This window comes from Panthera pardus, unplaced genomic scaffold, assembly GCF_024362965.1.
Source record: "Panthera pardus isolate Hobbes unplaced genomic scaffold, ASM2436296v1 HiC_scaffold_3, whole genome shotgun sequence".
Lineage (NCBI taxonomy): Eukaryota > Metazoa > Chordata > Mammalia > Carnivora > Felidae > Panthera > Panthera pardus.
This window is the reverse complement of record NW_026526876.1, coordinates 48582229-48608525: the sequence shown is the minus strand read 5'-3', so window position 1 is coordinate 48608525 and position 26297 is coordinate 48582229. Positions and strand designations below refer to the sequence as shown.

General features: G+C 39.7%; 1 non-coding gene across 1 annotated transcript; it reads right to left on the bottom strand.

Annotated features, from left to right (window-relative positions):
* Positions 1-22841: 22841 nt before the first annotated feature.
* LOC128774406 (U6 spliceosomal RNA) lies at positions 22842-22944 on the bottom strand. The gene has a single exon (XR_008418974.1). It is a non-coding gene; the product is annotated as a U6 spliceosomal RNA (small nuclear RNA).
* Between the last annotated feature and the right edge of the window lie 3353 nt (positions 22945-26297).

Below are 26297 nucleotides of genomic sequence, written 5' to 3'. Positions count from 1 at the left end.
CCAGAGGAGTAATTCTCTTCTTCTTGTACTCTTTGGGAATGGGGTTCTAGATACTGTTACTCATTCCCTAAACATATGAAGAAAAATTAAAATCCATTAGGAACAGACTTCAAACCTCAAGCAGTCTCTAAGACAGACTCAGCTTTCACTTTTGCTTGCAAAGAGCCTTAAAGTCAGCCTGAAATTAGTAACTAGAATCTTCTCCATTCCCATGTGTCTCCTGGGCATGTGCACAGCCTTGTGCATTTGCACAGTCTTATTTATTTATTTAATTTATTCATTCATTCTTTATTTATTTATTTCATTTATTTTTAAAGATTTTATTTTATTTATTTATTTTTTGATTGGTCTCTCTCTTTTTGTCCTTTGTTCATTTCTTTCTCTTTTTTTTGTAATTTAACTTTATTTTTTATTTTTTAAAATTTACATCCAAATTAGTTAGTGTATAGTGAAGCAATGATTTCAGTAGATTCCTTAATGCCCCTTACCCATTTAGCCCATCCCCCCTCCCACAACCCCTCCAGCAACCCTGAGTTTGTTCTCCATATTTATAAGTCTCTTTTGTTTTGTCCCCCTCCCTGTTTTTATATTATTTTTGTTTCCCTTCCCTTATGTTCATCTATTTTGTCTCTTAAAGTCCTCATATGAGTGAAGTCATATGATTTTTGTCTTTCTCTGACTAATTTCACTTAGCATAATACCCTCCAGTTCCATCCACGTAGTTGCAAATGGCAAGATTTCATTCTTTTTGATTGCCAAGTAATACTGCATTGTGTGTGTGTGTGTGTGTGTGTGTGTGTATGTGTGTGTGTGTGTGTACCACATTTTCTTTACCCCTTCATCCATCAATGGACATTTGGGCTCTTTCCATACTTTGGCTATTGTTGATAGTGCTGCTATAAACATGGGGGTGCATGTGTCCCTTTGAAACAGCACACCTGTATCCCGTGGATCAATGCCTAGTAGTGCAGTTACTGGGTTGTAGGGTAGTTCTATTTGTAGCCTTTTGAGGAACCTCCATACTGTTTTCTAGAGTGGCTGCACCAGCTTGTATTCCCACCAACAATGCAAAAGAGATTCTCTTTCTCCGCATCCTCGCCAACATCTGTCGTTGCCTGAGTTGTTAATGTTAGCCATTCTGACAGGTGTGAGGAGGTATCTCATTGTGGTTTTGATTTATATTTCCCTGATGATGAGTGATGTGGAGCATTTTTTCATGTGTCGGTTGGCCATCTGGATGTCTTCTTTGGAGAAGTGTCTTTTCGTGTCTTTTGTCCATTTCTTCACTGGATTATTTGTTTTTTGGGTGTTGAGTTTGATAAGTTCTTTATAGATTTTGGATACTAACCCTTTATCTGATATGTCATTTGCAAATATCTTCTCCCATTCCGTCAGTTGCCTTTTAGCTTTGCTGATTGTTTCCTTCGCTGTGCAGAAGATTTTATTTTGATGAGGTCCCAGTAGTTCATTTTTGCTTTTGTTTCCCTTGCCTCCAGAGACGTGTTGAGTAAGAAGTTGCTGCGGCCAAGATCAAGGAGGTTTTTGCCTGCTTTCTCCTCGAGGATTTTGATGGCTTCCTGTCTTACATTGAGGTCTTTCATCCATTTTCAGTTTCTTTTTGTGTATGGTATAAGAAAGTGGTCCAGGTTCATTCTTCTGCATGTTGCTGTCCAGTTTTCCCAGCACCACTTGTTGAAGAGACTGTCTTTATTCCATTGGATATTCTTTCCTGCTTTGTCAAAGATTAGTTGGCCATACGTTTGTGGGTCCATTTCTGGGTTCTCTATTCTGTTCCATTGATCTGAGTGTCTGCTCTTGTGCCAGTACCATACTGTCTTGATGGTTACAGCTTTGTAGTATAGCTTGAAGTCTGGGATTGTGATGCCTCCTGCTTTGGTTTTCTTTTTCAAGATCGCTTTGGCTATTCGGGGTCTTTTCCAGTTCTATACAAATTTTAGGATTATTTGTTCTAGCTCTGTGAAGAATGCTGGTGTTACTTTGATAGGGATCGCATTGAATATGTAGATTGCTTTGGGTAGTATCGACATTTTAACAATATTTGTTCTTCCTATTGAGGAGCATGAAATCTTTTTCCATTTCTTTGTGTCTTCTCCAATTTCTTTCATAAGCTTTCTATAGTTTTCAGTGTATAGATTTCCACCTCTTTGGTTAGATTTATTCCTAGGTATTTTATGGTTTTGGGTGCAACTGGAAATGGGATCGATTCCTTGATTTCTCTTTCTGTCGCTTCATTGTTGGTGTATAGGAATGCAACCGATTTCTGTGCATTGATTTTGTATCCTGCAACTTTGCTGAATTCATGAATCAGTTCTAGCAGTTTTTTGGTGGAATCTTTTGGGTTTTCCATATAGAGTATCCTGTCACCTATGATGAGTGAAAGTTTGACCTCCTCCTGGCCGATTTGGATGCCTTTTATTTCTTTGTGTTGTCTGATTGCAGAGGCTAAGACTTCCAATACTATGTTGAATAACAGTGGTGAGAGTGGACATCCCTGTCTCATTCCTGAATTTAGGGGGAAAGCTCTCAGTTTTTCCCCATTGAGGATGATATTAGCATTGGGTCGCTCGTATATGGCTTTTATGATCTCGAGGTATGCTCCTTCTATCCCTACTTTCTTGAGTATTTTTATCAAGAAAGGATGCTGTATTTTGTCAAATGCTTTCTCTGCATCTATTGAGAAGATCATATGGTTCTTGTCCTTTCTTTTATTGATGTGATGAATCACGTTAATTGTTTTGCGGATACTGAACCAGCCCTGCATCCCAGGTATAAATCCCACTTGGTCGTGGTGAACAATTTTTTTAATGTATTATTGGATCCGGTTGTCTAATATCTTGTTGAGGATTTTTGCATCCATGTTCATCAGGGAAATTGGTCTATAGTTCTCCTTTTTAGTGGGGGTCTCTGTCTGGTTTTGGGATCAGGGTAATGCTGGCTTCATAGAAAGAGTTTGGAAGTTTTCCTTGCATTTCTATTTTTTGGAACAGTTTCAAGAGAATAGGTGTTAACTCTTCCTTAAATGTTTGGTAGAATTCCCCTGTAAAGCCATCTGGCCCTGGATTCCTGTTTTTTGGCAGATTTTTGATTACTAATTCGATTTCCTTACTGGTTATAGGTCTCTTCTAATTTTCTATTTCTTCCTGTTTCAGATTTATTTATTTATTCTTTCTTTCTTTCTTTCTTTCTTTCTTTCTTTCTTTTGTTTTTAAAGATTTTATTTTTAAGTAATCTCTACACCCAATGTGGGGCTCAAACTCACAACGCTGAGATTAAGAGTCGCACGCTGTACCGACTGAGCCAGCCAGGTGCCCCTACACAGTCTTTCAGATCCCCTGGAAAATGATGTAGCTTTTCAGAGTTCCCTGTGGTTATCCAGTTCTGCAGGATGTACTCTAAAATTCCTATCCTGTCTCTTGCTAACTGCAACCAAAAAAGCAAAGACTTACGCAGTAGCAATGTTGCCAGTAGATGGCTATTATTTTTGAAGATGCCCTGGGAGTAGGGCTTTTCTTTTTTTTTCTTTCTACTGAGCTGAAAGAATTCTGAGTTAAATCAAACAGCCAGAACAACCTAAAGAAAGATTTTCCAGGGAGCTGCAAAGTTTGGACAAAGACACTGTCTGTGCTCTGAGGATGTTGCTTTTAACTGAGCTCCACAAGAGGTCAGTCCTCTCCATTGGCCATGAGACTGCTGACTTTTTTTTACCACAAAGTGAGCTGGGAATGGAGGGTGGATGGAAATAGCATCCCATCCACAAGTTAAAATACCCCAGATCCCACTTTCTAACCGAAGTTCAGTAGTTTCTTTTCAATAGATGATTTCCAATTTGTTCTGTGGCTTTAGTTAATTCCCAAAATTCTAAAATGGTTCACTTTAGTTGTTTTGCCAGTATCTTCATTGTTTTTGTGGAAAAGCAAGTTTCACTGAGGTCCTCATTCTGCTATTCTGGAAGTTGATTTCCCGGCAAGCTCATTCCTAAACATGGTTCTTCTCACATATCCTACATCTCTGCAACAGAGCTTTTATTTAAAGTTTGTGCTGCTTCCATCAGACTCAAGGTCAGAATGCGAGTCTTTGTCACAACATGATTTAAAATTATTTTGATGTGAAATATCCCAGTTATCTTTAAGGTGTATGGTTCTCTTAAATGGAACTTCCAGAGATCACTGGAACATATTTCATCAAGAGCATCCCACTAGCCTGCTGTGCAACAGAAGATTGCTTACTAACAGCAGACCCTGACAGAAGGTGATCACTTGAGTGCTGTCAAGTTCTCTGTACAACTGCCCTAGCTGAAACAAATCCCAGTAGATTCTTTTCGTTCTGTTTTCATCCTATTGCCCAGGATGTGTTCTTGACCCATCATTGCTACCTTTGGGGAAGGGAAAAGCATCATGGGCTATTTGGAACGAAGTGCTAATCTTTCCTGCTTAGCTCTGGACCTTTCACTTGGCATTAGTGGAGCTTATCAATAATGCCTTTTTTGCAGAATTCTCAGTCCCTCCCCTAAGAATCAGTTCATATCATTTCCATGTCATTCATGACTTTACTGCTAGGACATGAACTATGCCTTTTTCAGGTCCTAGGTGCTAGTCTGACAAAAGTTTTCTGTCTTTTTTTTTTTAATTTTTTTTAACATTTATTTTATTTTTGAGACAGAGAGAGACAGAACATGAATGGGGGAGGGTCAGAGAGAGAGGGAGACACAGAATCTGAAACAGGCTCCAGGCTCTGAGCAGTCAGCACAGAGCCCGATGCGGGGCTTGAACTCACAGACCGCGAGATCATGACCTGAGCCGAAGTCAGACGCTTAACTGACTGAGCCACCCAGGTGCCCCAAAAGTTTTCTGTCTTTAATGAGCTTGTTGTTACCCTCCAACAATTGAGAGTGAGTGAAAGACATATACACCTACTCCCCTATCTCTATGGAGCTGATTGAAATAATTAAAGAAAATAACACCAATGATGAAATGATGGAAGGGAGATGTGGATATATGCCACAATCATAGAAGAATTTTTGGTAGATAATGGCCACCTAGGACTCAATGTAAGGCAAAAACCCATACATATCATTCTCAAGAGAGTAGTATAGTATCATGAAAACTAAGCAGAGGAAATCCTGGCAGAGCCACACTAGTACCTACTAATCTAAAAAATAAAATCTCCTAGAAAAAACAGTTTTTTGGAGGGATTGAGGCCATTATTACTTGGAAACTCTTTTGATGCTGCAGATAAATAGCACCTGAAGGCCGTTGCAGAATTTAGAAAAGGAGGCCATGAAAACAAAACAAAAAAAAACTGTGGAGACATCTTTCCCTGACTGTACCTCTCATTAGAGCAGGTAGCTCATCTCAACGCTGGAAGAAGTTTCTTTATTTTCAGGGACAACTGACCCTGTGAGGCAGCTACCCTCAGCGCAACTTACAAAACAGCCAGGAAGGAAGTCATACACCTGTCCCAAGAGCAGAAACCAGGCCAAACAGAAAATTGATACCAAAAACTGTTACCTACGGCAGCAATTTGAACAAACAATGGGAAAAGTTCTGAATAAGAAGACCCATGACTCTGACTTCCTCTCAACCCTGTGCAGGATGCTGAAACACTGAACTGGTGATTTAAACCCACATAATGAAGGACTCCCACAGCAGCCAGGTAAATAGTGAGGGACCCAAGAAAAATAAAGACACGATATTTTTAGTCAATTATCATGTCTATCTAAATCAGGGGTTGGCAAGGTTTTTCTTAAAGGGCCAGAGAGGTAAATATTTTAGGCTTTGTGGGCCAAAAGACACAATCAAGACTATTATACAGATACTTATATAACCATCTAAAATGTAATCATTTAAAAATATAAAAACATTTCTCAGGTTGTGGGCTGTAAAAACAAAACAGGTGGCTGACCAGTTATGGCCCATGGGCTCTAGCTTGCTGATCTAGACTTATCCTCACTCAAATATGAATAATGAGGGAAGACACTGAGTCTGTGATTCTTATGAAACATAGAAGAAAAAGATAAATAGAGCATACACAAGATATGTAAACATTAGTTAAGATACTTCTGGTCGTGACAGAAATCCAATTCATACTAGCTTAAGTAGAAAAAGACTATCAATTCAGATAACTGAGGATGGGTGCTTCAAAAGGAGGGGCAATATCATACTTTTTATCCCTTCTCTTATCTCATCTGCTTCTCTATGATTTTGTCACTTTCCTTCTGCATATGTAAATTAAAAGAAATATGTGTTATGTCAGAAATTTAGATTAAGTGAAAGATTTGGGGAAAATAAAAATGACTAAAACTGGCCAAAAGAAGATCCGAACAAAGGTATAACATGAAAGTGATTTCAAAACTAGTCAAGAGTGAGCTGCAGAGTGGGTAGCTCTGGACTTCAGGGGGCTGGAGGTGAGTGGGGGAAGCTTGGGATGGTGGGAGAGAAGAATAGGAGGGGACTGACCAAGGACAAAGTATAAGGTTCTTGAGCATTACTCTGCGCCTGCAGATCCAGAAATTTGTTAGCAGCATCTATCTTCATGGCATTTCTCATCATTCTCGGTATGGGGCAGAGAAAAGGGCACAGAATTTATTTTAGAGATGGTGTTTTAATGTGTAGGTTGATTGAAGAAGGAAGGGATGTGAGGGAGGGGACAGTTCTGAAAGAATAGCTGAGGTGACAAGCCATGGAGGTTAGACTAAAGAGTGAAAGAAGTGAGGCAACAATGGGGCTGGTGGGTGGGGAAAAGAAGAAAGATCAAGAAGCTACAAGTATTTAACAGTTAAACCTCAATAAATATGGAAAATGAAAATAAACTATAGGTCTCTCTGTATGACCTAAGAACAATACTAATGAAAGTTAGAGCAGGTAAAAGGTGGAAGACAGAGAATGGTAGGTACATTAGAGTCAAAGATTTCTAATGTGGAGCAGTTTCTAGCATGGTCATGTGTGAGTATGGTTGACCTGGAGTGAAGGATGTCACTTGAGTTGAGAAAGTCATGGAAATGTGAGGTTTAGGGGTTTAATGGTTCTTCCAAAAGAAAGTTATCAGAGTGCTGGCACAATATGGGATTTAGAGGTAGATAGGAGCCTAGTGCTACATGCTATTCTTATAAATGTAGAATAGTAACCATAAATTGGAAGATAAGAGAGAAAGTGGTAGAGGGATTTTTGCCCATCTGAGAGGAATACTGGTTTGGCAATAATGGAAATGAGAAAAATTCAAAATTCCCTCAGCCCCTATACTGTGTGGATTATGGGAGACCACAAGCCCCCTAACTTCAACAGGATAGCAACCGGAATAGGATTTTCAGGATAAGACAAGAAGGAAAGGAGGAAGGGAAGAATATAGGAGAGAAGAGTATGGGAAAGTTTGTTTATAATGGAAATAAATACCCAGAAGGCACAGTGGAAAAGTAATTTAGGCAAGGGAGCAGTGGGATGATGAGTCAGGAAAGAGAGAATAAAGTGGTTTTGGTTTGGAAGTATGGAAAAGAAAAGAAAAAAAGAATGGGAGATATAGAGGTTAAATGATGAGTTGCCTATATTTTGGGCAAAATCCGAGAATGATAGGTGAGTTCAACTGGCCTCTAGATGAAATCCTGGTGTCTGGCTTCAGGAGATCTCCTAAGATGGCTATATCTAGATAAGGTCTCAGTGGATTTGTATCATGATATCCAAGCTGGGGAGCTGAGGCAATCATATTGGAGCCAGTCTAGTTTGGCTCTATCATTGAATAACTTCCAAGCTATTGTATATAGTGAGTGTTCAATGTGTATTAGTTATTTGTCCCATTTCAACAGTCCTAGGACTGGGATGGGAGTTGCCTATCCCATAGTGTGATGGGAATGGCCTATCCTAGGGAACTGGAATAGCAGAGACCATCCTGCCCAAAGGCAAGGGTATTGACCAGATGAACTTAATTTTGGGTAGGAAAGTGTGTTTGTTGAAGAGGAGGTAGAGGGAAGAATTCATTGTACTCTATCCCATGAAACATGTCCAAAAGAGTCACTCACTGAAAAGTCTATGAGACTCAAGCTTCTGAAAAGAACATAGGGAAATCATTTCATTACCAGATGAGGTGGAAGAAATGTCTTTTAAACAGAATTTCCCTGCCCCTCTCACTCCCTACCATCATCTCTATCTAATCAATCTACAATTGTGACATGCCCTTACCTCACTTCATCTTCTGAATCTTTTCCCACAGATCTAATCTCAATGATGTTGTCACTTCTACTGCGATTTTATTGTGTTGTAGTGTATGTTTGTTTATTGATTTGTTTCCTCCTCGCTTTACTATGCTGTAGTAGAGAGGGTGCTGAGCGGGAGGGGGCAGAGAGAGAGGGAGAGAGAGAATCCCAAGCAGGTTCTGTGCTGCCAGCACAGAGCCTGATGTGGGGCTCAAACTCAAAACTGTGAGATCATGAACTGAGCTGAAATCAAGAGTCAGAGGCTTAACTGACTGAGCCACCCAGACAACCCTACACCATATTTCTGTAAGTAATTAATTTTGTTCTAAAATGTAGGAAATAGGAAAACTTCCTTGACTCCCAGCAAATTTTTAACTTCTATTCTTATCTATTAGGGGCACCTGGGTGGCTCAGTCGGTTAGGCATCCGACTTTGGCTTGGGTCATAATCTCAAGGTTCATGAGTTTGAACCCAATGTCAGGCTCTGTGCTGACAGCTCAGAGCCTGGAGCCTGCTTCAGATTCTGTGTCTCCCTCTCTCTCTGTCCCTCCCCTGCTCATACTCTGTCTCTCTCTCTCTCTCTTAAAAGTAAATAAATATTAAAAAAATAGAATTAGTATTTACCTTTGCAGAGCTATTGTATTAAGCATACAAGGAACCCAGCATGAAATAGACATAGTGACCAGTATTATAATTTTAATTCCCCATAAACTATACTTTTTTAAGTATAATAGTCCAGTTGAATAAGAATAAGTAGTTGGCAACCTAAATAGGAGACTATTGAGAGTTTGTGTGAAGTAATATGCTTAAAGCTAATCTCTGTTTAATTGGTACTACACCCTAGGGATCACCACTTGGGATCTGAACAAAACTGAAAGAGGTTGTTCCTGAAACCATATCCTAGATTCTGGAATCCCAAAATTCATTAATACCAAATGGAAGTTACCCCATTTCAGGGTTGCCTGGGTGGTTTAGTCAGTTGGGTGTCGGATTTCAGCCCAGATTATGATCTTGCACAGATCGTGAGTCTGAGCCCTGTGTCAGGCTCTGTGCTAACAGCTCAGAGCCTGGAGACTGCTTCAGATTCTGTGTCTCCCTCTCTCTCTCTCTCTGCCCCTCCCCTACTCATGCTCTGTCTCTCTGTCTCCCAAGAATAAATTAACATTAAAACAAAAATTTTTAAGCTCTATAGTATTAAAAAAGAAGAAAGCTACCCCACTTGACACACTTATTTGACACTTAATCTGAACTGAATTCACATTACAGAGCCCTCAAAAGACTATATTATGACATGGTTGAGAACATAGCCCTGGATTTAGACTGTTTGGGATCAAACCCCACCACTTATTTTCTGTGTGACTTTGAGCAACTTATTTTCTTCAAGCGTCACCTACAAAATAGGGATAATAATAGAACCCATCTCATGGAGCTATTGTGAGGATCACCTGAATTCATATGTGTAAAGGGCTTAAAACAATACTTAGCACACACAAAAATGGCTCAATAAATGTTAGCTATTACAGTAACAACAATATATATATTTTCTACAACTTATCCTGAATGGTCACCTAGAGTTGTAGATGAAGTTGGGTGTAGCTCTAGATTTGATTTAATTCGATCCTCCCACAAGATCTTCATGAAACAGATTCAAAGAGAGAAACTGACTTGAAGCATTTCCTATGACACACACTGGGCAGAAGTACTTACTGCATAATCTTATTTAATTCTCCCCAAACTCTGTGAGATAGGTACCATTCCCATTCATGTCCCCGTTTTACAGGTGAGACACTGAAGCCAAGAGAAGTTAACACACTTGCCCAACACCGCTAATATGTGGTGAGGCAGGATTAGAAATCAGAGCCTCTCATTCTAGAATCTATCCCTTAGTAAATTCTATGTCACTCTGCCTTTTAAAACCAATTGAATTCCTAAATTTCTACATCAAAGTACATGGCCAACAATATTCAAGCATGGAAATTTCCGAAGCAGGAGTTTCCAGTTAACCAGCTAAAGGAAAATCTTGCTAATTCTTCCACTGCCCCACATAACTTCCTGGTCTACTTGTCTGGATGAATTAATTGCAAACATTCCTTTAATAAGTAACAAAATAAATAGACTTGTTGTATGGTGTTATGAGGAGAGTTAATTGGAGGGCATTAAGCTTCACCTAATACTTATGTTCCTTATTCCATCCTCCTCTCTCTCTTGCTTTCAGCTGATGATTTCACTCCTACTTCACAGAGAAGATACAGGCCAATAGGCAGGAAATTCTTTAGCATCCTACCTCCCCCCAAAATCTACAAACTTATCTGCAGCCCTGTCAGTGTTTGCCTTTTCCTTATTTTCTTAGTGCTGAAGTGATCTCTCTTTGAAGGTGATTTTCTCTACACATACAGTAAATCAGTGATTCTCAGAGTATGATCCCTGGGCAAGCAGCATCAGCAGCACCTTGGAGCTTGTTAGAAATGTAAATTCTCGTGCCCAATCCCAGATGTACTGAATCAGAAACTCTGGGAGTGAGGCCCAACAACCTCTGTTTTAACAAGCACCCAAGGTGATTCTGGTGCATACTTAAGGCTGAGAACTGCTGGTCTAAATTCTTACTATTCAAAGTCGGGTCCATGGACCAGCAGCACTGATAATATCACCTGGGAGCTGGTTGGAAATGTAAACTCAAGGAGTGTCTGGGTGGCTCAGCTGGTTAAGCGTCCAACTCATGATTTTGGTTCAGGTCATGATCTCACAGTTCCTCTCTGTCCCTAGCTTGCTCACACTTTCTCTCTCTCTCAAATATAAGTAAAATAAACTTAGAAAAAAAAAGAGATGTGGAATTGTAAGCCCCAATCCAGATTCACTGAATCAGAATATGCATTCAATAGAATCCCAGGGGTGATTACAAGATCTCCAGGTGACTCACATGCATATATAAAGTTTGAGAAGCACTGCTGTAGATGACATTCTCAGAGACCAGGCTCATTTTTATGGATCTATTATGTTTCACTCCTTTGGATCTTTCTGATCAGCATTTTACTTTATTATTTTTTAAATTAGTTTTACTTTTATTTTTTTAAAGTGTATTTATTTTTGAGAGAGAGAGGGGGAGAGAGATAGCGCAGGAGGAGCAGAGAGAGAAGAATACAGAGAATCCTAAGCAGGCTCTATGCCATCAGTGTTATCTCTCTCTCTCTCCCAAAATAAATAAATAACAACTTTTTTTTTGCTCATTTATTTTGGGAGAGAGAGAGAGCGGGGGAAGGGCAGAGAGAGAGGGGACAGAGGGTCTGAAGTGGGCTCTGTGCTGACAGCAGAGAGCCTGATGTGGGGCTTGAATTCATGAACCATGAGATCATGATCTGAGCCAAAGTTAGACACTTAACCAGCTGAACCACCCAAGTGCCCCAATAAATAAAAACTTTTTAAAAATGATCCTGTCTCTTCATAATTTAAAAACAAATGATTTCCTGACCCCTTCATCTACTTCTCTCTTTCCTTTCATTCACATGCAAGCTTTTTGAATGATTTGCCTATACCATAATTAAAGTCTCTTGATTACCATCTCACACTCATTCCATATCAGCCTAACTTTGGCTCCTACCACCCTCCTGGAACTTCTTGGGCAAAGGTAACAAGTAACACCTTTATGGATGAATCCAATGGATGATTTTTAGTCATAAACATACTTGACCTCTCTACAGTCTTTGATAATACTGGCCATATCTTCCTTAAATTTTTCCTTTGGCTTTTGAACAGGCCATTTTTTCCATCTTCTACCTCTCTGACCACTCGTTATCAGACTTTCTCTGGTATGTACCCCTCCCTCACCTAGTCTTGGTGCTTCAGAGGAGTGGGTCTACTTGGTCTAAAACAGGATTTCCCAGTCTCAATATTCTTTTTTTTTAATGTTTATTTTTTTATTTTTGAGAGAGAGAGAGAGCAGGGGGAGGGGCAGAGAGAGAGAGGAGAGAAAGAGAGAATCCCAAGCAGGCTCCAAGCTGTCAGTGTAGAGTCTGAAACGGGGCTCAAACTAACGAACTGTGAGATCATGGTCTGAGCTGAAATCAAGAGTCAGATGCTTGTGGGGGCTGTCCTGTGCATTGGAGAATGTTTAGTTGTATCCCTGACACTAGATGCCAGTAGTGGCCCCTTCTTCCAGTTGTGACAATCAAAAATGTCTCCAGATATTGCTAAATGTCTTCTCAGGAGAAAAAGTGCCTATGGTAAAAGTGCCTACGGTAAAAGTGGCTAAAAGCAATCTAATGTGACCTAGTTCTAATAAGCACTAAGAGAGGTTTCCGGAAGATTTCTAGGAAAGTTCTGTACTTGAGAAAGAGCTATGGAAAGCCATTCTTTTTCTCCCACTACATGTGGGAAGCATGTAATGTTGATTGCTACAGGCAGCCATCCTATAACTCTGAGTGAAGAATGAGATGCATCTCATGACATCACTGGATCGCTGGATCAACCAGTTCTAATGTCTGTTCTTCCTCTGTATTTAATCATGAATAATATACCTTCCAAACTTACTCATCTTGTTGCTTCCTGTTGTCTCATTTCCTTATACTTGTTTTTTGTCTCAGCTTGTTCCCTTTAGACTGACGTTTTATTTGCACTTTATGTTTGGTTTTCTACTTTAGTTTCCCAGCGGATACTAATTTTTCTTTCTTTCTCCATGTTTTGCATGGAGGCCAGCCATCTCACCACTGGCCTGATGACTCCCAGCTCCCAGGGCTCAACTGAAACCTCAGAAATAACTCTCTCTGCACAGCTGAAGGGACACCTGGAACACGTAAGTCAGAAAAGAGGTCTGGCTGGGCTCCAGAACCCTCTTTCGATGTACTTGAGGCTCAGTGGTTCCCTCTGCTGATATTATTTCAGGAGACTGAACTATTCTAACTTGAAACCAATTTTCTTTGGAGTTTTAAGAACTCCACTTAATCCTACAGAAGAATTGGAATTGAGAAATAGAAACAGGAAATCCAAAAATTAGATTCTTGCAGTTACAAGGACACATAGACTGGAGGGGCATGGATGACATTTTGGGAATACATATTTCTGTCTGTTTTATTTCTTTCTCTGTCCCCAGTGCATGGAACAGTCCTGGTCCATGGTAAGTGCTCAGTCAATATTTGATGAGTGTAAGTGTGCTGATGAGCAATTAAAGGGGTGGTCTGCTGAGAAAGGCATAGTTGAGGCCCTTTATGCCCCTAGAAAGGTAAAGAGAACAATTGCCTTGGTTTGGTTTCTGACAAGTCCCTATTCAAGGTCCTAATTCGTCCTGGTAGGCTTCCTGAATTTTGGTTCCATGAGAGACCCCTACATTTGTATAACAAATTCTTTTTTTTAAACAAAAAAATTTTTTTGAGAGAGAGAGAGAATCTTAAGCGAGCTCCACAGTCAGCATTTATATTAGAGAGAGAGAGAATGCATATGCGAGCTGGAGAGGGGCAGAGAGAGAGGGAGAGAGAGAGGGACAGAAAGAATGCTAAACAGGCTCCTCAATGTCAACACAGAGCCCAGTGTGGGGCTGGAGCCTGATGTGGGGTTGGAGGCCAACATGGGGTTCAATCTTATGACCAGGAGATCATGATGTGAGCCGAAATCAAGAATCGACACTTAACCAACTGAGCCACTCACAACAAATTCTTTTTTAAGAAAAAGAATTGGGGTTTGGCCTAGACTGCCATAGAATTTTTAATCTGGGCACATGGTCCATTTAGAAAGAGGAATTCATTTCCCAGCCTTCTATAAGTTAGTGTGGTCAGGTGAGTAAAATCTGGCCAATAGGATATAAGTAGAAGTGTTCTGAGCCAGTTCCACATGACACACATGCCTCGGACCATACTTAGAATATCTGTGCTTCGCTCAAGGACTGACCTGGGAAACCCTACTTCCCAAAGAATGAAGATAATGGCAACCAAAAATTTCTAGAATACTCTGGATTTTATCTCAGAGATTATACTTTTTATAGATCTAATTCTCATAATGGCACATTTTATTTCCTGACCCAGTCCCCACTATACTATTCATTCAATTTTCAGTGGTATCTGCCTGCATGAATGGCTCATTCCCTTCTAAGCATTGCCTTTACTTTAAATCCCAGATTTTTTTTTTCAGTATATGAAATTTATTGTCAAATTGGTTTCCATACAACACCCAGTGCTCATCCCAAAAGGTGCCCTCCTCAATATAAATCCCAGATTTTGAAGTGAGGGGAGACAAACCCTTTACGTGCTGGATTGCAAAGGCAATCGCCTCTACCCTTGAGTAGCCTGACAAAGAGCTGGGTCAGCTGAAATGATCTGGCTCAGCACAAAGGGCTATAATACTACTAGTAGATACCAGCACTAGTGTTTGAACTCCTTTAGACAATTGTCCCACAGAATATCCCTTTTGTATTCATGGCCATTCCTCCAAATAAAAAACTCTGGTTGATTAGTGTTCTCTACTCCCTCCCATTTCCCTGTAAATACAAAGAGCAGCTTGGGGCAGGGTGTGTGTGTGTGTGTGTGTGTGTGTGTGTGTGTGTGTGTGTGTGTTTTCCTGGAGCACTATTTGTAGAATGTCCTACCAAGCTTGACCCAAGCTTACCTCTCTATGGGATAATGAGACCCTAGGGGACTGTGTGCACTCTGCTGACTCTGCTATAAACTTCTTCCACAATAGGCTTTGTGTTGTACCTGTATCATGTATCTCTAGTATGTTTCTCACAATCCTATGCCTGACAGAATCTTAGAGATTCTTAAAGAATCTCTAAGTTCACTGCTTACCAGTCACACAGATGGATGACTGTGTCCATAGTTTCAAATGGATTCTTAGGGAATGCCCGTGTCTCTATATATCTTACTGATAGTATGACAGATGCACCAGTATTCCCACTACAGAATTTATGTCTAGCAAATCACTACACTCCTCTAGGCAGAACACCTTGTTTCATCGTAATTATGGTTTTCGGTCCTGTTACTTCTCTATACCCTCAGGATCACTTAAATCTTCTTTAGAATCCCTACTTAGAACCTGGGCAAAGTATAGACCACCCAGGACAACTACCTTCAAGACTCCCCAGCAAGACAAGGTACAAGGAAAGGATATCTGAGTAAGAGATGGTGCCTAACTGGTGCCTCTCTCCCTCTCCCTTTCTCTCTGTATGAGTGTACTATCCCCTCAAAGCAAAACCACTATAATGAGTTTATGAAAGTGTTAGACAGTTTGCTGGCTTTCTGTTTTCAGGTGGTGATTCCCAAAAAGTGTTTGAAAAACTCCTCTCCAATTGCATCAGAAGATACTTATCTATTAAAGGAAATGCAGAAATCAAGCAGAGGATGCTTAAGATGGCAAGAAAAAAAAAAAGGAAAGAAAGAAAGAAAGAAAAGGAAATAAGAATCTATAGAGTACCATCACACAACCTTACCTAATATTTTGCAAAATGTCTTGGAGAAAATCAGAGACATCCAGATGTAGGGAGTACACAAACTCAGGTCTGGGAGGAATGTAAACTTATTTTCTATAATTATGTTCATATTTAATATGCCTACTTTCCCAAGTAAATGAAAAATTAATCTTTTAAAAACTGTTTATTTATTTATTTTGAGAGAGAGAGAGAGCATGTGCAAGTTGGGGAGGGGTAGAGAGAGAGGGAGAGAGAGAATCCCATGAAGGCTCCATGCTGTCAGCACAGTCTAATGTGGGGCTTGATCTAATGAACCATAAGATCATGACGTGAGCTGAAATTGAATTGTACGCTCAATCGACAGAGCTAGCCAGGCACCCTGAAAAATTAATCTTAATTATTTGAATGTTCTTTTTTTAAGTTTTAACTTAAATTCTAGTTAGTAAACATACAGTGTAATATTAGTTTCAGGTGTACAATATAGTGATTCAACACTTCTACAACACCCAGTGGTCATCACAACAAGTGCACCCCTTAATCCCCATCACCTATTTAACTCATCCTTCCACCCACCCCCCTCTGGTAACCACCAGTTTGTTTTCTATAGTTAAGAGTCTGTTTCTTGGTTTGCCTCTCTCTCTCTTTTTCCCCTTTGCTCGTTTGTTTTGTTTCTTATATTCCACATATGAGTGAAGTCATATAGTATCTGTCTTTCTCTGATTTCATTTAGCATAATACTCTCTGGCTCCATCCGTGTGGTTGCAAATGGCAAGATTTCATTCTTTTTATGGCTGAGTAATATTCCATCGCATATATACGTACCACATCTTCCTTATCCATTCATCAGCTGATGGACACTTGGGCTGTTTTCATAATTTGGTTGTTGTAGATAATGCTGTAAACATCAGGTTGCATGTATCACTTTGAATTAGTATTTTTGTATTTTTGAGTAAATACCTAGTAGTGCAACTGCTAGATTGTAGGGTAGTTCTGTTTGTAACTTTTTGAAGAACCTCCATACTGTTGGCTATACCAGTTTGTGTTTCTAACAAGAGTGCAAGAGGGTTCTCCTTTCTCCATATCCTTGCCAACATTTGTTGTTTCCTGTGTTTTTTATGCAAATTGAATATTATTTTAAATATATCAGATGAGCTGATTCCATTCAGAGTCTCACATATGTGAGGCTTTACTTAACTTGAGTGGTGAAAGGGGCCTTGGATACATCTTCCCAAATCCCAAAGGTAGTCATTTCTACTTTCCTGATGCCTTACCATGGTGGACAGAGCAGAGAGGTAAGGCTTAGAGGTTGCTGCCTTCCCAAGAAAATGAGGCAAAACACTGGAGGATCAAACCATGTGGAAGACTTTGATGGACTTCCCCCAAGCTTAGCTCGCAGAGAAGACTAGGCACAGGATAACATTCTCTTGAACACACCAGTATCTAAGATCTTTAGTTCTCTTCTTCATACAGGCTATGGAATCATTTGCTTTTTCTCTTTGAGAACTTTTTTTTTTTTTGCAGAAAATGTAGAGAACACTAAAATGAACACCTGTGTTCTCACTACCAAGGAGTGAAGATTGTTAATATTTTCATAACATCTTTTTTACCTATTTAAGTAAAATAAACGAAATATCACAGATACTTTGATGTCTCTTTGGGGCTAGATTTCAATTCCCTATTACATCCAAGTGTGGGGAGATGTGTTCAAGAATTCCTTATAGTTACATAAATGGGTTAAAGAAACTTAGGGCAGGGGCGCCTGGGTGGCTCAGTCAGTTGAGCGTCCAACTTCAGCTCAGGTCACGATCTCACACTCTGTGAGTTCGAGCCCCGCGTCAGCCTCTGTGCTGACAGCTCAGAGCCTGGAGCCCACTTCAGATTCTGTGTCCCCCCTCTCTCTGCCCCTCACCTGCTCATGCTCCATCTTTCTCTGTCTCAAAAATAAATAAAAACATTAAAAAAATTTTTTTAAAAAGCTTAGGGCAGAAAGCCACCACCACAGGGTGAAAGCACCCAAGGTTAGTTAGCAAGATATTATAATGGGATAATGAGTAACTTGTTATATTACCTGCAGGAAACTGCTTTCCATCTGGCACCAATATACTTTGATCACAACTTCAAACTCCACTTGCCCCCCCCACCCCAGACCCTTTGCTTCTTACACACACAAGTTAATGATACTATCTGATTGTTTTCTTCATGTTCACTATGTTTGTAAGATCTTGAGAGCTCAATAAATTCGGACACAAGGGGCACCTGGGTGGTTCAGTCGGTTGAGTGTCTGACTTTGGCTCAGGTCATGATCTCACAGTTCGTGGGTTCAAGCCCTGGATCAGGCTCTGTGCTGACAGCTCAGAGCCTGGAACCTGCTTTGGATTCTGTGTCTCCCCTCTCTCTGCCTCTCCCCCACTCACGCTCGGACTCTCAAAAATAAATAAATGTTAAAAAAATTAAAATAAATAAATACAGAGACGAAATCCCTGTTCAGGGCTCTTGTCTTCTCCCAGACATCAGCCTCTCTCATATTCAATTCTGCGTCCACTCTCTTGATGGACAAGAGAGAACTCCATACTCATAGTCTGCAACATCCATGCACTACTGCTCCCACATGGTGAGCCAATGTTGGTTCACAAACTTGTTTATTCCAGTTGTTCTTGTTTAATTATATATTTAATTAAATGTTGTGCAACATGATGAAATATGAATGGAGGAAAAACAATTTCTCTCCGTGAAAATTAAATTCAATGCTTTAAGAAGATTTAATAAAGGCAAATCAATAACAACAACAACAACAACAACAAAACCCTGCTGTCAATTAGGTATAGATGTGACAACTATAAAAGATTGATGGTGTTTTGGGTAAATTATAAAACCCAGAAGGATTCTGCCTTGAGAGCACTTTGCATATGTTTTTAAGTTCTTGTTCCACTTTATAGTAAGTAGGAAAACTGAAAGGGTTAGGTGATACACTATTGATGTGGTTTATGAAAAAAGAAAGGATGCTGAACTCCAAACAGTGGACTCATATACAGAGTAAAGGTCTTGGCTGTACATCTAAAGATTGGCAAATTAATATATGTTCATGAAAATTAAAATAAATGTGTAAGATATGCTTGTATATGTGTGTTGAAAGCTATAAATTAAGCAGAGAGGTCTGTAAACAAGAGAACTGGAATTGAAGTTGGTAATTAGGAGGTAAGAAGTGGTTCAGGAAGGTAAAGAAGATGGAGGCCAGATTACAGGAGAGTAAGGTGAAAAATAAAACCACTGTACTGAGAAAAATTAATCAAGATGGTTAATAACAATAAATCATTAATAACAAATGACAAGAGGTAACATTTACTGAGTGCTTATTGTATGCAGGCACCATCCTAGACATTTTCCATGCCCTATCTTCCTACAAACAACTAAGGAGGTAGATACAACATAACTCGTGCCAAGTTAAATAGCAAGAAAGTGAAATGGATTTTTCTGTTAAAGCACATGCTGGGGGGGGGGAGGATGGGGAATCTGGATTTTTCTGATGAGAGAATATCCTAGGGAAAAAAATAATAAAAGGTTTAAATCAAAAGCCAACTGTAAGTTATTAAGTGTTCTTGCTACTTGGCCAATATTCACTTAAATGTACAAACTTCCTCTCTTTAAATAGGTGATCTGAAAGTTCACCTTTAACAGTTACTTCTGAAGTCCCTACTAAGTTCACTCAAGTCCCACAGACTGGATGGAGGAAGAAAATGGGGTGGGGGGAGTAATATTATGCCTTACAGCTCAGCACAGGGGATGCAGTGAGTATTCTAAGTAATCTGTTCCTACCCTACCTCAGAAACCAAATGTAATGTTTAAATTTTATTGGTTTCTCTCTTAAAGGTGGTCTCTGATTTTGTCTCTAATTCTGGAGGACACATTCTTTGGGGCTTAAAATTTTCTCCAACATAAATATAGTAAATAGTACTACTGAGTAAAAATAAAGCACACAGTATTTACTTCAAGGGAAAAAAAAGATTTTTCCAAATTATTTAAATAACTTTTGTGTAACTTATCAGAAAATGAGAAGAATGGAACTTACATCAAGGAAAAGCAATAAATTCAAGAGTAGGTCTCTTTAGAAGAAAAGGCTAAGTGTATAAGTAGAGGTATCTAAAAAGAAATAGTATGAGCATTCTTTCCACATTAATGACTCTGAAAATAGTTATCTGCAGAAAACATGACAGATTGAATTTCCATGGCTAATTAAGAACAGATACAGGTTTGACACCTTTGGGACTCTGGCAGCAGTGATTCTAATTTTGTGTCTCCTACCAGTTTACATTTGCACACAACGAGTGTGACAGCAGTAGCCAGATTAGACTGATTATTTTGTCAAATATTGAGTTACAAAAACAACAGGGGCAGAGTAAAGGTAGAGTCATAGAATTTAACCTCTTGAGGCACATTACCTCACAGTTCTAAACACACAAGGTGGCTCTGATAGATGAACAATAGACTAATACTTAGGAGTAGATATTACTGATTTTTTTCTAGCTATGAGAAGAAACAATAGGAAATTAATTAGATTCTTATTTTGGTTCTAAGATTAATTCTCATAGTCTACATTTGAAGACTTTGAACTCAATACAAGACAGGACTCCCAAATCAATAAATCAGTGTATAGGAATAGTTAACCCTGAAATAGATCCCAGGGTGTGTAAAAACCTACTATCTAATAATGCGAGTATCACTAACCAATAGATTAAAAAAAATTGATCATTTCACAAAAAGCATTGGGGAACAGTTATTTGAAAGAAGTTCAAACTCACTTCATGCCAAAATAATTCCAGAGAAATTTTAATGTCAAGACCCATTTTAACCATTAAATATTCTAGAAGAAAAAAAAATGCTAGAAGAAAATATGAAACTTTAGGGGCACCTGGCTGTCTCAGTCTGTTGAGCGCATGACTCTTGATCTTGGGGTTGTGAATTTGAGCCCTGAGTTGAGTGTAGAGATTACTTAAAAATAACAAATCTTTTCTTTAAAAAAGTTCTATAAGTTCTATTGAACTGATCTCAAAAGATAAAAGGACATTTTAAGCATAACATCACTGGAAATATAAGAAAGGAAATATCAAGAGTTTTTTTAGTGTATTCTATCCCATATTTTCTTCTAGTACTTAAAAAAAAAATCCCTTACTATTATAAGCAATGCTGTGAAAGTCCTTACATAGGTACCTTTTGCAAAGATGCACGTATGGTAAATTCCTAGCAATGGAACTTCCAGGCCAAAAGATATGTGTAGTTTAAATTTCGTTTGATATGAACTGATATTAAATTACATTCCCACTAATAGTTAATGAGAGTGCTTGTCTCCACACCTTTCCCAGCCTTACATATTACTAAATTTAAAAGGTTTTTGCCAATCCAATAGGTAAAAAAATATCTCATTGTTACTTCTTGCACTCTTACACTTTTTTCTTAATGTAGTTCTTTAATCCACTTGCCATTTTACTTTCAGGGTGGTCCAAGTTGAGGACTTCATCATTTTTACCCCTCAAGAGAGTGAGTTATCCTACCAAAGGGATAGCCAGATGTCCTCACATCAGTGAATAATCAGTCTTTCCCCCAATTGTTTGAAATGTCACATCCATCATATACTCCTTTGCATTGTATATTGATTCCTTTCTGGACTCCTGGTTCCAAATGACCAAATGGACATTTATCTGCCACTGTCGATTTTATAAAATATTTGATATCTGCAGGGCACCTAATTGTCTTAATATTCTTCTTTTTCAATAACATCCCTTTTCTCTTCTGGATAAATTTGAGAATCAACTTGTCAAATTTAAAAAAAAACCCAGTTGGGGAGGTACCTGGTTGGCCCAGTTGATAGAGCATGTGTGACTCTTGACCCCAGGGTCCTGAGTTCCAAGTCCCACATTGAGTGTAGAGCTTACTTAAAAAAAAAACAAAACAAACCCAGTTGGGATTTTGATTAAAATGATAAATTTTAGATTCATTTGGAATAAAGTTTCTCATCCAGGAATGTGATATATTTTCCCATTTATTCAGAGATTTATTTTTTCCTTTATAACAAAAAAATTTCATGGTTTTCTTCATAACAATTTTACACATTTCTTCCGGAATGAATGAACGAATTCACAGAACAACTTTTTGTGTTAGGTTCAGGGAATATAGAGATGAACAAGACAAGTTCCCTGTTTCCATGGAGCCTATATTCTAATTGAATAAGATAGTCAATAAACAAATAAGTAAAAAAGATCAGAGGGGTGCCTGGCTGGCTCAGTCAGTAGAGCATCCAGCTCTTGATTTCAGCTCAGGTCATGAGCCCAAGATCGTTGGATCGAGTCCCGCCTTGGGCTTTGTACTGACCTTGGAGCCTGCTTAAGATTTTCTCTCTCTCTCTCTCTCTCTCTCTCTCTCTCTCTCAGATAAAACAAATATAGGAGCACCTGGGTGGCTCAGTCAGTTAAGCATCTGACTTTGGCTCAGGTCATGAACTCTCTATTTGTGAGTTTGAGCCCCACGTGGGGCTCTATGCTGAAAGCTCCAAGAGCCTGCTTCAGATTCTGTGTCTCCCTCTCTCTCCGTTCCTCCCCTACTTGCACTCTGCTCACAATCTGTCTCTCTCTCTCTCTCTCTCTCTCTCTCTCAAAAATAAATAAATAAATAAATATTTAAAAATTAAATAAATAAAAAATAAAAAGAATACAGGGGTGCTTGTTGACTCTGATGGTTAAGCGACTGACTTTGGCTCAAGTCATGATCTTGTGGTTTGTGAGTTCAAGCCCCGATTAGGTCTCTGTGCTGACAGCTCAGAGTCTGGAGCCTGCTTCAGATTCTATGTCTCCCTCGCTCTCTGCCCTTCCCTCCCCCCTCTCTCTCCCTCTCTCGAAAATGAATAAACATAAAGTAAAATAAAATAAAATAAAATAAATATATTTATTGATTTAATTTTTTAAAAGTTTATTTTTGACAGAGAGAGAGAGAGAGAGAAAGAGACAGAGCATGAGTGGGGGAGGGGCAGAGAGCAAGGAAGACACAGAATCTGAAACAGGCTCCAGGCTCTGAGCTGTCAGCACAGAGCCCGATGCGGGGCTCAAACTCACAGACCGCGAGATCATGACCTGAGCCGAAGTCAGAAGCTCAACTGACTGAGCCACCCAGGCACCCCAAAATAAATATATTTTAAAAAGATCAGGTAGTAAGAAGTCCTCTGCAGAGAATTTAAGTAGGGTTATCATAGAAGTCGCTTTTTCTTTAAATATGAAATGCTTCACGAATTTGCGTGTTATCCTTGCGCAGGGACCATGCTAATCTTCTCTGTATAGTTCCAATTTTAGTATATGTGCTGCCCAAGCAAGTGCTAGAGGCCGCTTTTAAAAAACAGGCCTGACTGCTTTCAACAAGAGCAAAATTATGGAAAGAGCCCAAATGTCCATCAACTGATGAATGGATAAAGAAGATGTGGTTTATATACACAATGGAATACTACTTGGCAATGAAAAAGAATTAAATCCTGCCATTTACAGCAATGTGGATGGAATAGGAGGGTATTATGCTTAGTGAAATAAGTCAGTCAGAGAAAGACAGATATCCTATGTTTTCACTCATATATAGAACTTGAGAAACTTAACAGAAGACCATGGTGGGTGGGAAGGGGAAAAAAATAGTTACAAACAGCGAGGGAAGGAGGCAAACTGTAAGAGACTCTTAAATACAGAGAACAAACTGAGGGTTGGTGGAGGGGGTGGGGGAAAGGGGAAAATGGGCGATGGGCCTTGAGGAGGGCACTTGTTGGGATAAGTGCTGGGTGTTGTAAGCAATGAATCACGGAAATCTAACCCCAAAACCAAGAGCACATGGTATACACTGTATGTTAACTTGACAATAAATTACGTTAAGAAAAAAAAAAAGAAGAGAAAAGAAAACAGGCTTGAGCAATGGCAACTTGATCAAGGCAAAAGGGCCCCTAACGACCACTTGGCTGAATACACAGGCCCATCAGGCGGCCCACATCAAAATATCTATAAGCCCTAGCTCACCAATGGGCTATTTATATCCAGGCAGTTACCAAAAAGGGGAAAATTTCATATGTGCCCGTGTCTCCTCACCTTCTTGCTTTAAATACAACCTCCACCCGCTGCCTCCTTGCGGACAGTCTCTCCTTTGCAGTCCTGCCTACCCATCCCTTGCAGTGTATTCAACAAACTTCTTTTTTGTTGTGCTTTGGGTGAGCCCTTTCACCGTCCATGCCACCATCTTCCACACAATCATCGCCTCACATTTGGGGGCCGCCATCCGACTGGGCAGAGAGACACCGTGCGTTATGTGGTAGAAATACTGGGTGGCTACTTTAGACTGGATAGCCAGGAAAGTCCCTTAATATTTAGACTGAGGTCTGAATAGCATGAAGAATCCAGCCTTGTTAAGCTACTAGAGGTGAGGCAAGCATTCTTTATTTATAATTCTTTATTTACAAGTTTATTTATTTATTTTGAGAGAGACAGAGACAATATGAGTGGGGGTAGGGGCAGAGAGAGGGGGAGAATCCCAAGCAGACTCTGCACTGTCTTTCTGATGTGGTGCTAGAACTCATGAAACTGAGATCATGACCTGAGCTGAAATCAAGACTCAGTTGCTTGACTGACTGAGCCACCTAGGCTCCCCCGCAGGCATTCTATGGGGAGGGAACAGCTAAATGCAGAAAGTCCTAGGACTGTTAAATAGATTGGCTGGTTCAAGGAACAGAAAGAAGGCCAGTGAGGCTGGAGTGTAGTGGGGAAGGGGAAAACTATTATGAAATAATGTTATTTTACTTTATTATTTTTTATTAAAGAATAATTGACATACAATATCGTATTAGTTTCAGGTGTACAACATAGTTGGTTAGAAATTTATATGCATTATGAAATGGTCACCACAAAATCCAGCTACCATCTGTCACCATACAAAGTTGTTACAATATTATTGATTATATTTCCTATGCTGTACATTACCTCCCCCTCTTATTCATTTTACAACTGGAATATTGTACCTCTTAATCCTTCACTTATTTTGTCTATCTTCCCACCCCCATACATATTATTTTAAATGTGAGGGGAAGTCATGGAGCGTAGTGAGTCGCAGAATGACTTGACCTGATTGACGGTTTTGAAAGATCACGATAGTAGCCAGTGGAAAAAGGAATGCCAGGGTCAAGAGTGAAAGAAATGAGACTTTGCGAGACTGATGTAGTGACCCAGGTGAGAGGTAATAGTGACTTAAACTGGGATGGCAGTGGTGGAGGCAGTGAGAAGTGGTGGATTCAGTATTGATCTTGGAGATTTAGTCAAAAGTTTTTGCTGATGAATTAGAAGGATTGGAAATTGGTAGGGAGATGGAGTGGGGGGAAGAGAATGAAAGAAGGAATAAAAAAACTCCTAGGTTTGGTTTTTTTGTTTTGTTTTTGTTTTTTTGACTTGAATAGTATGGTGGATGGTGATGCTTACCGATGTGGATAAGACTGAGGGAGGAGAGCTATGGTCCTGGATGCTGTTACCTAGGGGGAGTGTATAGGAACAGAAAAGAGCCCAGGACCAAGCCCTGGACTCTCCCCAGCAACTTAAGGTCTGGCTGGGGAGAAATCAGCAAATGAAAATGAGAAAGGGTGGTTTGTCAATCAGGTAGGAAGAAAACCAGCATAGTGTGCTTTCTTTTCAAGCAAGAGAAGTTTTAAGAAAGAAGCATTGGTTTGACTTGCTACTAAGTTTCAAGAAGGAAACAGTGGTTTCATTTGCTTCTTCATTTGGAGCAGAGTCAGTAACAGAAAAATCATTCTTAGCTTTGGAAATAGAGAGGTCTGGTTATGTCACAAAAAGTCTTAAAAGAACAATGGGTATGGTTGCTTGTTTGGAATAGGTTAAGGAGGAATTATGAAGTAGGAATTAAATGTAGAATATTAGAGACAAATCTTTCAAAGAATCTTCCTGTGAGGGGAGCAGAGACATGGGGTAGTGTAAGGGGTCAAGGTAGGTAGTTTTTTGTTGTTGCTTTTTTAAGTGTTTATTTTTGGGAGAGAGAGCAGGTGAAAGCAGGGGAGGGGCAGAGAGAGAGGCAGAGGACCTGAAGTGGGGTCCAAGCCGACAGTAGAGAACTGGATGCAGGGCTTAAACTCATGAACCATGAGATCATGACCTGAGCCAAAGCCAGAGGCTTAACCAACTAAGCCACCCAGGTGCCCCTGTTGTTGTTTTTAGTTAAAATAGAAACCAGAACATGTCTGTGTACAGATGGAAATGACCCAGTAGAAGAGGAAAAACTTATGAGGTAGGAGCAAGAAAGGATAATTGGTGGAGCAAAGCTCTGGGGAAGGAAAGAGAAGAAAGGATCTGGAACACAAATGGAGGGTTTGCTTTTAACAGTATCAAGACCACTTCACGAAGAGGAGAATTTGGAACTGAGAAGACAGGGTGTTAGATGGAAAATGTGGATTACATTTTGAAAAAGTGGCTGAGATGGGGCGCCTGGGTGGCTCAGTCGGTTAAGTGGCCGACTTCGGCTCAGGTCATGATCTCGCCGTCTGTGAGTTCGAGCCCCGCATCGGGCTCTGTGCTGACAGCTCAGAGCCTGGAGCCTGTTTAGGATTCTGTGTCTCCCTCTCTCTGACCCTCCCCCGTTCATGCTCTGTCTCTCTCTGTCTCAAAAATAAATAAACGTTAAAAAAAAAAAATTAAA